The 13,665-nt window shown below is 48.1% G+C and overlaps 1 long non-coding RNA gene across 1 annotated transcript in view; it reads left to right on the top strand.

Annotated features, from left to right (window-relative positions):
- Window positions 1-13,665, top strand: part of LOC149979877 (uncharacterized) — a 357,657-nt gene that overhangs the window by 255,251 nt on the left and 88,741 nt on the right. The window lies entirely within an intron of this gene.

The raw sequence follows: 13,665 nt of genomic DNA on the forward strand, positions 1-13,665 counted from the left end.
AGGGGAGCTGGGGAGAGGGTTATGATCTTTACATACTGAGGAGGGGAGCTGGGGAGAGGGTTATGATATTTATATACTGAGGAGGGGAGCTGGGGAGAGGGTTATGATATTTACATACTGAGGAGGGGAGCTGGGGAGAGGGTTATGATATTTACATACTGAGGAGGGGAGCTGGGGAGAGGGTTATGATCTTTACATACTGTGGAGGGGAGCTGGGGAGAGGGTTATGATATTTACATACTGAGGAGGGGAGCTGGGGAGAGGGTTATGATATTTACATACTGAGGAGGGGAGCTGGGGAGAGGGTTATGATCTTTACATACTGAGGAGGAGAGCTGGGTAGAGGGTTATGATCTTTACATACTGAGGAGGGGAGCTGGGTAGAGGGTTATGATCTTTACATACTGTGAGGAGGAGAGCTGGGGAGAGGGTCATGATCTTTACATACTGTGAGGAGGAGAGCTGGGTAGAGGGTTATGATCTTTACATACTGTGAGGAGGGGAGCTGGGGAGAGGGTTATGATCTTTACATACTGAGGAGGGGAGCTGGGTAGAGGGTTATGATCTTTACATACTGAGGAGGGGAGCTGGGGAGAGGGTTAGGATCTTTACATACTGAGGAGGGGAGCTGGGGAGAGGGTTATGATCTTTACATACTGAGGAGGAGAGCTGGGGAGAGGGTTATGATATTTACATACTGTGAAGAGGGGAGCTGGGGAGAGGGTTATGATATTTACATACTGAGGAGGGGAGCTGGGGAGAGGGTTATGATATTTACATACTGAGGAGGGGAGCTGGGGAGAGGGTTATGATATTTACATACTGAGGAGGGGAGCTGGGGAGAGGGTTATGATATTTACATACTGAGGAGGGGAGCTGGGGAGAGGGTTATGATATTTACATACTGAGGAGGGGAGCTGGGGAGAGGGTTATGATATTTACATACTGAGGAGGGGAGCTGGGGAGAGGGTTATGATATTTACATACTGAGGAGGGGAGCTGGGGAGAGGGTTATGATATTTACATTCTGAGGAGGGGAGCTGGGGAGAGGGTTATGATCTTTACATACTGTGAGGAGGGGAGTTGGGGAGAGGGTTAGGATCTTTACAGACTGAGGAGGGGAGCTGGGTAGAGGGTTATGATCTTTACAGACTGAGGAAGGGAGCTGGGGAGAGGGTTATGATCTTTACATACTGTGAGGAGGAGAGCTGGGGAGAGGGTTATGATCTTTACATACTGAGGAGGGGAGCTGGGGAGAGGGTTATGATCTTTACATACTGAGGAGGGGAGCTGGGGAGAGGGTTATGATCTTTACATACTGTGAGGAGGGGAGCTGGGGAGAGGGTTATGATCTTTACATACTGAGGAGGGGAGCTGGGGAGAGGGTTATGATCTTTAAATACTGTGAGAAGGGGAGCTGGGGAGAGGGTCATGATCTTTACATACTGTGAGGAGGGGAGCTGGGGAGAGGGTCATGATCTTTACATCCTGAGGAGGGGAGCTGGGGAGAGGGTCATGATCTTTACATCCTGAGGAGGGGAGCTGGGGTGAGGGTCATGATCTTTACATACGGTGAGGAGGAGAGCTGGGGAGAGGGTCATGATCTTTACATACTGTGAGGAGGGGAGCTGGGGAGAGGGTTGTGATCTTTACAGACTGAGGAGGGGAGCTGGGGAGAGGGTTGTGATCTTTACATACTGAGGTGGGGAGCTGGGGAGAGGGTTGTGATCTTTACATACTGAGGAGGGGAGCTGGGGAGAGGGTCATGATCTTTACATACTGTGAGGAGGAGAGCTGGGGAGAGGGTCATGATCTTTACATACTGAGGAGGGGAGCTGGGGAGAGGGTTATGATCTTTGCATACTGTGAGGAGGGGAGCTGGGGAGAGGGTTGTGATCTTTACATACTGTGAGGAGGGGAGCTGGGGAGAGGGTTATGATCTTTATATACTGTGAGGGGAGCTGGGGAGAGGGTTATGATCTTTACATACTGAGGAGGGGAGCTGGGGAGAGGGTTCTGATCTTTATATACTGTGAGGAGGGGAGCTGGGGGGAGGGTTTTGATCTTTACATACTGTAAATAGGGGATGAGAGCCCATAACCACCATGGGAGATGGGAGGTGGTTATGTCATCTCTCCAGTAAAATAATAAAGATTTGAGATTTTTTTTTAAATTATTAGACAAAATGTTTGTCACCATTTCATGCAGAAAAATGTAATGGACATTATACAGTTCTGTGAAGGTTATCACCACTGAAGTGATTTCCCTCTTATCAGAAAATGTTCTCAGAGTAATCCTCCAAACAGGATAAACGGCTTGGGCTAACAATACTCTGACTAAAATATTTATTTCCACTCCCTCTCTGTCTGTCTGTCTGTCTCGTTCGTCTCTCTCCGAGGTCCCTGCACACCCTGTTTTGCATATGAATAATCTCAAAATCAGGGGAATCACTTCCCTCCACCCAGTTTTTTCTCTTGTGTTTATTTAAACACAACGTTTCCAAGTAGTCTGCAATGAATTTATATTTGGGTAAGGCGGGCGAACGTCTCACTACCCTGGCTTCGTGCCCTTCCGCAGGCTTACCACGGAGGTTAGTGCCCCGTTTCCATAGCGCTAGCTGATTGATTCAGTCTTTAATGGCTTCCTCTGTTGGGCAGACTGGAAGGATGCATCCCCAATGGAACCCTATTCCTTATATAGACCAAAGTCAAAAGTAGCGCACTATATAGGGAATAGGGGGCCATTTGGAACGTAGACGAGGACTAGCATAACATCTGTAAGGGCGGACCGGGCGTGCACACAGGCAGGGCCTGCTCTCTCTCTCTCTCTCTCCCTCTCTGTTACCCTCATCTGTGGTGCAGTTAAAGAGAGGTATCAGCCTTTTCTGTGGCCTGGGAAGATGACGTGCTCCATTATTAAAACAACTGAGTCAAAATGAAAAATGAGAGTCGGCCCTATACTTTGTACTGGTGTGTAGATTAGGGTTAGGGTGCTTGAGAGGGGAATAGGGTTCAGCATCTGATGTTAGGGGTAAGGATTGGTGGGTAGCCATGCTGTTTTCTCTGTGATAAAGTCACACGGTATAACTACACAGGACGAGACCTAAATGCAGACACAGGAGGCAGATGGTTTGAGTCTCTGATGTATTAATAGACAAGGGGCAGGCAAGAGGCAGGTCGAGGACAGGCAGAAGTTCGTAAACCAGGTCTGAGTCAGATGAGTACAGGACGGCAGGCAGGCTCAAGGTCAGGGTCCGCAGAATGGTATGGCAGGTGGGCTCAGGGTCAGGGCAGGCAGAATGGTATGGCAGGCGAGCTCAGGGCAGGCAGAATGGTATGGCAGGTGGGCTCAGGGTCAGGGCAGGCAGAATGTATGGCAGGCGGGCTCAAGGTCAGGGCAGGCAGAATGGTATGGCAGGCGGGCTCAAGGTCAGGGCAGGCAGAATGGTATGGCAGGCGGGCTCAAGGTCAGGGCAGGCGGGCTCAGGGCCAGTAGAAAAGGTCGGCTGGTAGGCTTAACGATGCAAGATGAACTGGCAACAGACAAACAGCAACCACTGGTATAAATACACAGGGGATAATGGGAACAAATGGGAGACACCTGGTGGGGAGTGGAGAAAGCACAAGACATGGGCCCCCAGGGGCGCCATACCTGGTTGACCGGGATGCCGGCGGTGAAAGTCAGCGATGAGGGCTATGAAACGTGGGATGTATACGGAGGGTGTGGGGCAACAGAGGACGAACAGCAGTTGGACTAAGGATCTTAGAGATGGGAAAGAGGCCGATAAAGCGGGGGGAAAGTTTATGGCATTCCACCCTGAGGGCCAGATCCTGAGAGGAGAGCCATAGCCTCTGCCAGAGACGATAGCGAGTAGCCGGGGTCCGGTAGCCTGTCGCAAATACCCAGAGGTGGTCTTAAGAAGAGCGGACCGGGCTCTCCTCCAGGTACGCCGACAGTGACGGACAAATATCTGGGCTTTTTAAAAAAAAATGATACCTTTATTTAACCAGGCAAGTTAGTTAAGAACAAATTCTTATTTTCAATGACGGCCTAGGAACAGTGGCTGTTCAGGGGCAGAATGACAGATTACCTTGTCAGCTCGGGGGTTTGAACTTGCAACCTTCCGGTTACTAGTCTAATGCTCTAACCACTAGGCTACCCTGCCGCCCCATCTGGGCTTAGGGTATGCTGACCCCTTTCTCTGGGAAGAGTGGAGGCTGGTAACACAGGGAACACTCGAAAGGCAAGAGCCCAGTGGCCGAGTAGGGAAGGGTGTACCGAGCCTACTCCACCCACACGAGTTGCTGGCTCCAGGTGGTGGGATTGGCCTAGACAAGGCACCGAAGAGTCATCTCCAGATCTTGATTGGGACGCTCCGACTGGCCGTTGGACGTAGGATGAAACTCGGCTGACCGACGCCCAATGAGGGTGCAGAACGCCTTCCAGAATTGGGACGAGAACTGAGGACCACCATCGGAGACCATGTCGACTGGAAGTCCATGGATTCGGAAGACATGTTGCACCCTAAGCTGAGCTGTCTCTCCTTGGCTGAAGGTAACTTGGGGAGGAGAATGAAATGGCCGGCTTTAGAAAACCACCACTGTAAGGATGGTGGTGTTTCCATCAGACGGAGGGAGACCAGTGACAAAGTCCAGGGATATATAGATATATAGGACCAGGGGCGATGAGGATCAGGGAGAGGTTGAAGGAAGCCAGCCGGAGCTTGCCGCTGAGTCTTGTTCTGAGCGCACACAGTGCAGGGCGGTAGGTGATGGTAAAGTTAAACCGAGTGAATAACAGAGCCCAACGAGCATGTCTAGATTGAGGCATTTGTCAGTGCGGAGATATTCAAGAATCTTATGGTCGGTCCAAACTAAGAATGTGTGTTCTGCCCCTTCACTCCTCCAGCGCCATCTTAACTGCAAGGAACTTCCGATTACCAATGTCATAGTTCCTCTCAGCGGTGTAGAGGTGATGAGAAAGGAAAGCGCAGGGGTGCAACTTATGGTCCTGGGCCGAACGTTGGGACAGAACGGACCCCACTCCAACATCGGAGGCCAACCACCACCATGAACTGAAGGGACGAGTTCGGATGGGTGCGGAAGGGGACTGTGGTGAAACAATGCTTAAGGTCCAAAAATGCCCTGTCAGCTGGGGACCATGTGAACGGACCTTAGGAGTATTAAGTGCAGAAAGGAGAGAAGCCAGGGTGCTGTAGCATGAAGCGGCGGTAGAAATGACCGAATCCCAGAAAACCTTTCAGCTGCACTCTAGAGGTGTGTTGGGGCCAATCTACCTCCGCTCTCACCTTGTCAAGATCCATCTGAAAGTTCCCTTCAGTGATGACGTATCCCAGATAAGAGATTCACACTTCTCAGCTATCACAAACAACCCCTGTCCTCGAGGAGGCGCTGGAGGACTTGTTGGACATGGAGGACATGCTCTTGAGCAGTACAGGAGAAAACAAAGATGTTGTCGAAGTTGATAAACACAAACCGATTCAACATGTCATGGAACACATTGTTGACCAAGGCTTGGAACACTGCGGAGACGTTGGTGAGTCCAAACAGCATGACCAGGTACTCGTAGTGTCCATCAGCCGTGTTGACGGCTGTCTTCCACTCGTCTCCTTCCCGTATCCAAACTAGGTGGTAGGTGTTCCGAAGGTCCAACTTAGAAAAGATGGTTTCCCCCTGGAGAGGTTTGAAAATGAGGAGAGGAGTGGCAGAGGGTACCGATTATTTACAGTGATGTCATTGAGGCCCCGGTACTCGATACATGGACTACCGGGGCCTCCTTCTTTTCCACAAAGAAGAAATCTGGGCCAGCAGGGGAAGCAGAAGGACGAATGCCCTCAGCAGCCAGAGAGTCCTCAGTGTACTCCTCCATGGCCTTGGTCACAGTGCCAGATAGGGAATATATCCACCCAAAAGGCGGTGTGGTGCCCGGGAAGTCGTCATTGGCGCAATCGCAGGGACGATGCGGAGGAAGGGAGGTGGCGCGAGCCTTGCTAAAAACCTCCAGGTGGTCCTCCAGGCGGGAATGGCTGAAAAATCCGAAGCTTTTCCAGAGCCTGCAGGAGGACGTCCCGGGGCAGGCTGTGCCGCTTTGAGGCAATGTGAGTGGCAGAACGGGCTCCAACCCAGGATAGAACCAGTGATCCAGTCAATCAGGGGGTTGTGCCTCTGGAACCATGAAAATCCCAAAACAGGAACATGGGGAGATTCAATGAGTAAAAGCTGTATGGACTCACTGTGATTGCCCGACACTCGCAGGTTAATGGGAACCGTACTGTGAGTGACCCTACCAATGGAGCGTCCGTCCAGGGCTCTGGTGTCCATGGTAATGGAGAGGAATTGTGTGGAGATAACCAGCTCAGATACTAGAGTAGTGTCTACAAAGCTCTCATCAGCCTCAGAGTCAATGAACACCCGGACCGATCACCCCACAGCAGGATAACATGGAGAGGAGTACGAGTAATAGAAGTTAGAAGATTCCCAGTATGGCCCACAAGCGTACTCATTCCTACTGATGAGCCTGGTCTTTCACTGGACCAGTGGATATGTAATGCCCTGTAGCACCCTGTAGCACCACAATATAGGCAACCGTTGGAGCTCAGCTTGTGTAATTGCCCAGTTGCATAGGCTCTGGAGTAAACAAGTCGTCTGTCACCGATGATTCCCGAGGGGTCCTCGGGTAACGTCAGATCCGCTCGGGAATGCAGGTGTCGGGGACTTCCGGGGGTTCTTCGGAGGCTTGTAAGAAGGAGATTCAAGGCCACCTCTCTCCCGGACGCTGGAGAATCAAACACCTTCCTCACCTCCGCCACAAAATCCTCCAGATGAAGGCAAATGGCAGATTGTTGCTCCCAAACTGCCGTAGCCCAGGTGAGCGCCCTTCCAGACATCAGCGTTATGAGATAGGCTATCCTTGAACAACCCGAAGGAAACGAAGAGGGTTGCAGCTCAAAGATGAGGGAGCACTGGGAAAGAAATGCCCGGCAGGTTCCAGGATCCCCAGCAAATCGCTCCGGAGGATGTAAGCGGGGTTCTCAGGGAGCCGGGGTAGGCTGGACAGAATCACCACTGGTATGGGGATTACTGAGCGTCCGGGAGGTCTCCATTGTGGCATGCTGCCTGATAGTCCACGGAGTTGTACCAGTAATGCTTTGAAACCCTGGTCAGTATGGAGTTCTTCCATAAGGTTCTGGAGTAGCTCCTCATGTCTTCCAATGGAGACAGTGTTGCGGAGCTGGTCCGAGTCTGCTGGGTCAGTCATGGCCAGTTCGTACTATAACAACACAGGAAGAGACCCAAATGCAGACACAGGAGGCAGATGGTTCGAGTCTCTGATATTTATTAATAGACAAGGGGCAGGTGAAGGACAGGCAGAAGTTTGTAAACCAGGTCAGAGTCAGATGGGTGCAGGACAGCAGGCAGGCTCGAGCTCAGGGCAGTCAGAATGGTATGGCAGGCGAGCTCAGGGCAGGCAGAATGGTATGGGCAGGCGGGCTCAGGGCAGGCAGAATGGTATGGCAGGCGAGCTCAGGGCAGGCAGAATGGTATGGCGGTCGAGTTCAGGGCAGGCAGAATGGTATGGCAGGCAAGCTCAGGGCAGGCAGAATGGTATGGCAGGCGAGTTCAGGGCAGGCAGAATGGTATGGCAGGCGAGCTCAGGGCAGGCAGAATGGTATGGCAGGCGAGCTCAGGGCAGGCAGAATGGTATGGCAGGCAGAAAAGGTCGGAACCGGGAGGACTAGACAAACAGGAGTATGGAAAAACATGCTGGTAGGCCTGACAAGATGAACTGGCAACAGACAAACAGAAACCACCGGTATAAATACACAGGGGATAATGGGAACAAATGAGAGACACCTGGGGGGGGGGTGGAGACAAGCACAATACAGGTGAAACAGATCAGGGTGTGACACAAAGAGAGTGTTAATGTCAAGTGTAGTTAGTGTTAGAGTCTGTTTTTGTATCTCAAACAAATGTAAGTACAGGACTATAATGACCAGTAGACCATTTATACTACAGAGTAGATGTAGCCTGGTCCCTGATCAATTTGAGACGCAATACCAACTCCAATGGTCAATGACATTGTTTGGTATGACAATGACCATAGGAGTTGGCAAGACAGCACAAACAGATCTGGAACTAGGCTAGAGTAGCTGAGGTTCTATTAGAAGAGGATCCCATTGATGAAGCAGCATATTGTAGCCTACTAGAACCTACTGTATAGGCTACTGGAACATACTGTATAGGCTACTGGAACCAACTGTAGCCTACTGTAACATACTGTATAGTTTACTGTAACCTACTGTATAGCTTTCTGCAACCTAATGTATAGGTTACTGTAACCTACTGTATAGGTTACTGTAACCTACTGTATAGGCTACTGGAACCTACTGTAGCCTAGTGTAGCCTACTGTATAGACTACTATAACCTACTGTATAGTTTTCTGTAACCTACTGTATAGCTTACTGGAACCTACTGTATAGGCTACTGGAACTAACTGCCGCCTACTGTAACCTACTGTATAGGCTACTGTAACCTACTGTATAGCTTACTGTAACCTACTGTATAGGCTACTGTAACCTACTGGAACGTACTGTAGCCTACTGGAACATACTGGAACCTACTGTATAGCCTTCTGTAACCTACTGTATAGCCTACTGTAACCTACTGGAACGTACTGTAGCCTACTGTAACCTACGTTGATCTATGGTTTAGCCTACTGTAACCTACTGTAACATACTGTAGCCTACTATGACCTATGGTTTAGCCTACTGTAACATACTGGAACCTACTGTATAGCCAGTGGTGTAAAGTACTTTAAAGTACTAATTAGGGAGTTTTTGGGGGTATCTGTACTTTACTATTAATATTTTTTGCCAACTTTTTCTTAACTACATTCCTAAAGAAAATGATGTACTTTTTACTCCATACATTTTCCGACACCCAAAATAACTTGTTACATTTTTAATGCTTAGCAGGACAGAACATGGTCCAATTCACATACTTATCAAGAGGACATCCCTGGTCGTCTCAACTGCCTCTGATCTGGCGGACTCACTAACCACAAATGCTTGGTTTGTAAATGATGTCTGAGTGTTGGAGTGTGCCCCTGGCTATCTTTTACACAAGTAGTATTTTACTGGGTGACTTTCACGTTTACTTTAGTCATTTTCTATTAAGGTTTCTTTACTTTTACTCAAGTATGACAATTGGGTACTTTTTCCAACACTGTGTATAGCCTACTGGAAATTACTATATAGCCTACTGTAACTTACTGCATCCTACTGTAACCTACTGTATAGTCTAACGTAACCTACTGTTTCCATGAGTCAAATCATCAAGAGAAGCCAGAACAATGTGCACCTGCAAAGCTGCAACACCCAGACTTGAAAGAAAACGCTCACTAAAAACAGAAGCTTTGGCCAAAACCACTACACAGGGCCTTTTCCCTAAGCCCTCAGTTTAAAGGAGGATAAAACCGAGGATTTAAAGCAGGGGAAAACTCCCAGTGAGAGAAACAGGTTTGGACAGAGCAGAAAGCATTTATTTACGTTTGAATTTGATTTGGCTAATTAAGAGGAGTGGGATATAAGACATGCGTAAATACTCTGCTTCAGAAATGAACAGGCCCCCCGCTGAGATGAAACACACACGCACGCACACACGCACAACTTAATCAGCATGTGACTCTCTGAACAGTACAGGCCTTAGCGATCTGCTCCATTGCCTTCCTTGTAACCAACGATTGACACATGAAAGCAGTGAAATTTCACAGTCAACTAATCTCAGTTATACATGTATATAGACCTCCAATGTAGGAGACTTGTAGAGCTGAGCTAGTACACACTAGGCGTGTTCTTTTAACGTTGTTGTTGGTGTCTTAGTAGCTGTAGGTGTGTGCGTGTGTGTGTATGTGTGTGTGTGTGTGTGTGTGTGTGGACAGGAGTGTACTGTACCTGAGGGTGTTCTTTTTTGTTGTTGTTGGTGTCAAGGCGGGAGCTGTGTGTGTCTACATCACTCTCTGTCTATTTCTAGGACATGAGCTGTGTGTGTCTACATCACTCTCTGTCTATTTCTAGGACATGAGCTGTGTGTGTCTACATCACTCTCTGTCTATTTCTAGGACATGAGCTGTGTGTGTCTACATCACTCTCTGTCTATTTCTAGGACATGAGCTGTGTGTGTCTACATCACTCTCTGTCTATTTCTAGGACATGAGCTGTGTGTCTACATCACTCTCTGTCTATTTCTAGGACATGAGCTGTGTGTGTTTACATCACTCTCTGTCTATTTCTAGGACATGAGCTGTGTATGTCTACATCACTCTCTGTCTATTTCTAGGACATGAGCTGTGTGTGTCTACATCACTCTCTGTCTATTTCTAGGACATGAGCTGTGTGTGTCTACATCACTCTCTGTCTATTTCTAGGACATGAGCTGTGTGTCTACATCACTCTCTGTCTATTTCTAGGACATGAGCTGTGTGTGTCTACATCACTCTCTGTCTATTTCTAGGACATGAGCTGTGTGTGTCTATGTCACTCTCTTTCTATCTCTAGGGCAGTAGCTGTGTGTGTCTATGTCTCGCTGTCTATTTCTGGGGTGTTTTTTGCAAAAAGACATTCAGACAGCACCTGTATTTAGGATTTGACTAACCTGTAGTACCCATTTCCCAACAACCAGCCTCTGTCTACAGGGTCTCTCTACAGTAGCCTGTAGTATGTCCTGTAGTACCCATTTCCCAACAACCAGCCTCTGTCTACAGGGTTTCTCTACAGTAGCCTGTAGTACCCATTCTCCAACAACCAGCCTCTGTCTACAGGGTCTCTCTACAGTAGCCTGTAGTACCCATTCTCCAACAACCAGCCTCTGTCTACAGGGTCTCTCTACAGTAGCCTGTAGTACCCATTCTCCAACAACCAGCCTCTGTCTACAGGGTCTCTCTACAGTAGCCTGTAGTACCCATTCTCCAACAACCAGCCTCTGTCTACAGGGTCTCTCTACAGTAGCCTGTAGTACCCATTCTCCAACAACCAGCCTCTGTCTACAGGGTCTCTCTACAGTAGCCTGTAGTACCCATTCCCCAACAACCAGCCTCTGTCTACAGGGTCTCTCTACAGTAGCCTGTAGTACCCATTCCCCAACAACCAGCCTCTGTCTACAGGGTCTCTCTACAGTAGCCTGTAGTATGGCCTGTAGTACCCATTCCCCAACAACCAGCCTCTGTCTACAGGGTCTCTCTACAGTAGCCTGTAGTATGGCCTGTAGTATGGCCTGTAGTACCCATTCCCCAACAACCAGCCTCTGTCTACAGGGTCTATGTGGTTCCTCTGGTCCTGGTAATGGATCACAGCTGGTAGCCATGAACCAACCACAGCTCGCCGGGCTGCACACCGCACAACATCAAAGAACTAAAGTCCACCAGGGACAGGCTATTTCAATTAGCCTCCCCCTAACACATACACACACGAATGCAAACACACACACATACCCCGCTCCATCGCCGGCAGTACCCACACACACACACCCCTTGACTTGTCAGAGCAGAAACTATACCATAAAGTCAAACGAATGGTCTGTAAATCTCTGAGATAGAGATTGTGATGAGGAAGATCTCTGGGGAAGGGTATAAAACAATGTCTAGAGTGTTGAAAGTTTCCAACAGCACAGTGGTCTCCATCATCGGGCCATTTGAAAAATATGGAACTACCTGGCCGTCTGACCAAACTGAGCAACTGGGCAAGAAGGACCTTGGTCAGGGAGGTGACCAAGAATCAGAAAAGACCACTCTGAAAGAACTACAGAGTTCCTTGGCTGAGACAGGAGAACCTGCCAGAAGGACCTCAGTCTCTGGAGCCAATCTGGGCTTCATGAGAGAGCGGAAGAGAAAGCCACTCCTGAGAAAATGAATGTGAAAGACTGATTGAAGTCTTTGGCCTGAATGCAACACACCATGTCTGCTGGTGGCAGCATCATGCTATGGGGATTATTTTCACCGGCAGGGACTGGGAGACTGGTAAGGATAGAGGGAACAATGAATGGTGCCAAATACAGGAGAATCCTTAATGAGAACCTGCTTCAGAGTGCAAGAAACAGACAGGGGTGAATATTTGTGTTCCAACAGGACAAGGACCTTAAGCATACATTTAAATCAACACTGGAATGGCTTCAGAACAAGAATGTGAACGTCCTAGAGTGGCCAGGCCAAAGCACAGACTTGAACCCCTTGAAAATATGTGGAAAGACTTGAAGATTGCTGTTCACCACCACTACCCCATTTAACTTAAAACAGCTTGAGAAAATCTGCAAGTTAGAATGGGAGAAAATCCCCAAATCCAGATGTACAAATCTGATACTGACAAACCCAAGATGACTCAAATCTGATACTGACAAACCCAAGATGACTCAAATCTGATACTGACATACTCAAGATGACTCAAATCTGATACTGACATACCCAAGACGACTCAAATCTGATACTGACATACCCAAGACGACTCAAATCTGATACTGACATACCCAAGACGACTCAAATCTGATACTGACATACCCAAGACGACTCAAATCTGATACTGACATACCCAAGACGACTCAAATCTGATACTGACATACCCAAGACAACTCAAATCTGATACTGACAAACCCAAGATGACTCAAATCTGATACTGACAAACCCAAGACGACTCAAATCTGATACTGACATACTCAAGATGACTCAAATCTGATACTGACATACCCAAGACGACTCAAATCTGATACTGACATACCCAAGACGACTCAAATCTGATACTGACATACCCAAGACGACTCAAATCTGATAAAGACGACTCAAAGCTCAAATCGCTGTCAAAGGTGCTTCTACAAATTATTGACACAGGGGTGTGAATACTTATGTAAGTGAGATATTTCTGTATTTCATTTTCAATAAATTTGCAACAACTTCTAAAAGGATATTTTCACTTTGTCAATATGGGGTATTGTGTATAGATGGGTGAGAACAAAACAATATTTAATTAATTTTGAATTCAGGTTGTAACACAACAAAATGTGGAATAAATCAAGGGGTATGAATACTTTCTGAAGGTACTGTATCTTATGATGAGATCATTGGTGTTGGACGGAAGGGGTCCCTCTGTTTCCTCGTACCCTGCCAGAGTGTGTTGTGGAGAAGGAGAGGTTACTTGGGTTCAAAATCACGAAGGGCACACAGTTAGGTGGGGTTGTTGTGTTGGGCAGCACAGTGACATAGAGACACTAACCTGTAGCACAGTGACATAGAGACACTAACCTGTAGCACAGTGACATAGAGACACTAACCTGTAGGACAGTGACATAGAGACACTAACCTGTAGGACAGTGACATAGAGACACTAACCTGTAGCACAGTGACATAGAGACACTAACCTGTAGCACAGTGACATAGAGACACTAACCTGTAGCACAGTGACATAGAGACACTAACCTGTAGCACAGTGACAGAGACACACTAACCTGTAGCACAGTGACATAGAGACACTAACCTGTAGCACAGTGACATAGAGACACTAACCTGTAGGACAGTGACATAGAGACACTAACCTGTAGGACAGTGACATAGAGACACTAACCTGTAGCACAGTGACATAGAGACACTAACCTGTAGCACAG

Source organism: Oncorhynchus mykiss, chromosome 11, assembly GCF_057628025.1.
Source record: "Oncorhynchus mykiss isolate SJ-2025 chromosome 11, ASM5762802v1, whole genome shotgun sequence".
In the NCBI taxonomy this organism is placed as follows: domain Eukaryota; kingdom Metazoa; phylum Chordata; class Actinopteri; order Salmoniformes; family Salmonidae; genus Oncorhynchus; species Oncorhynchus mykiss.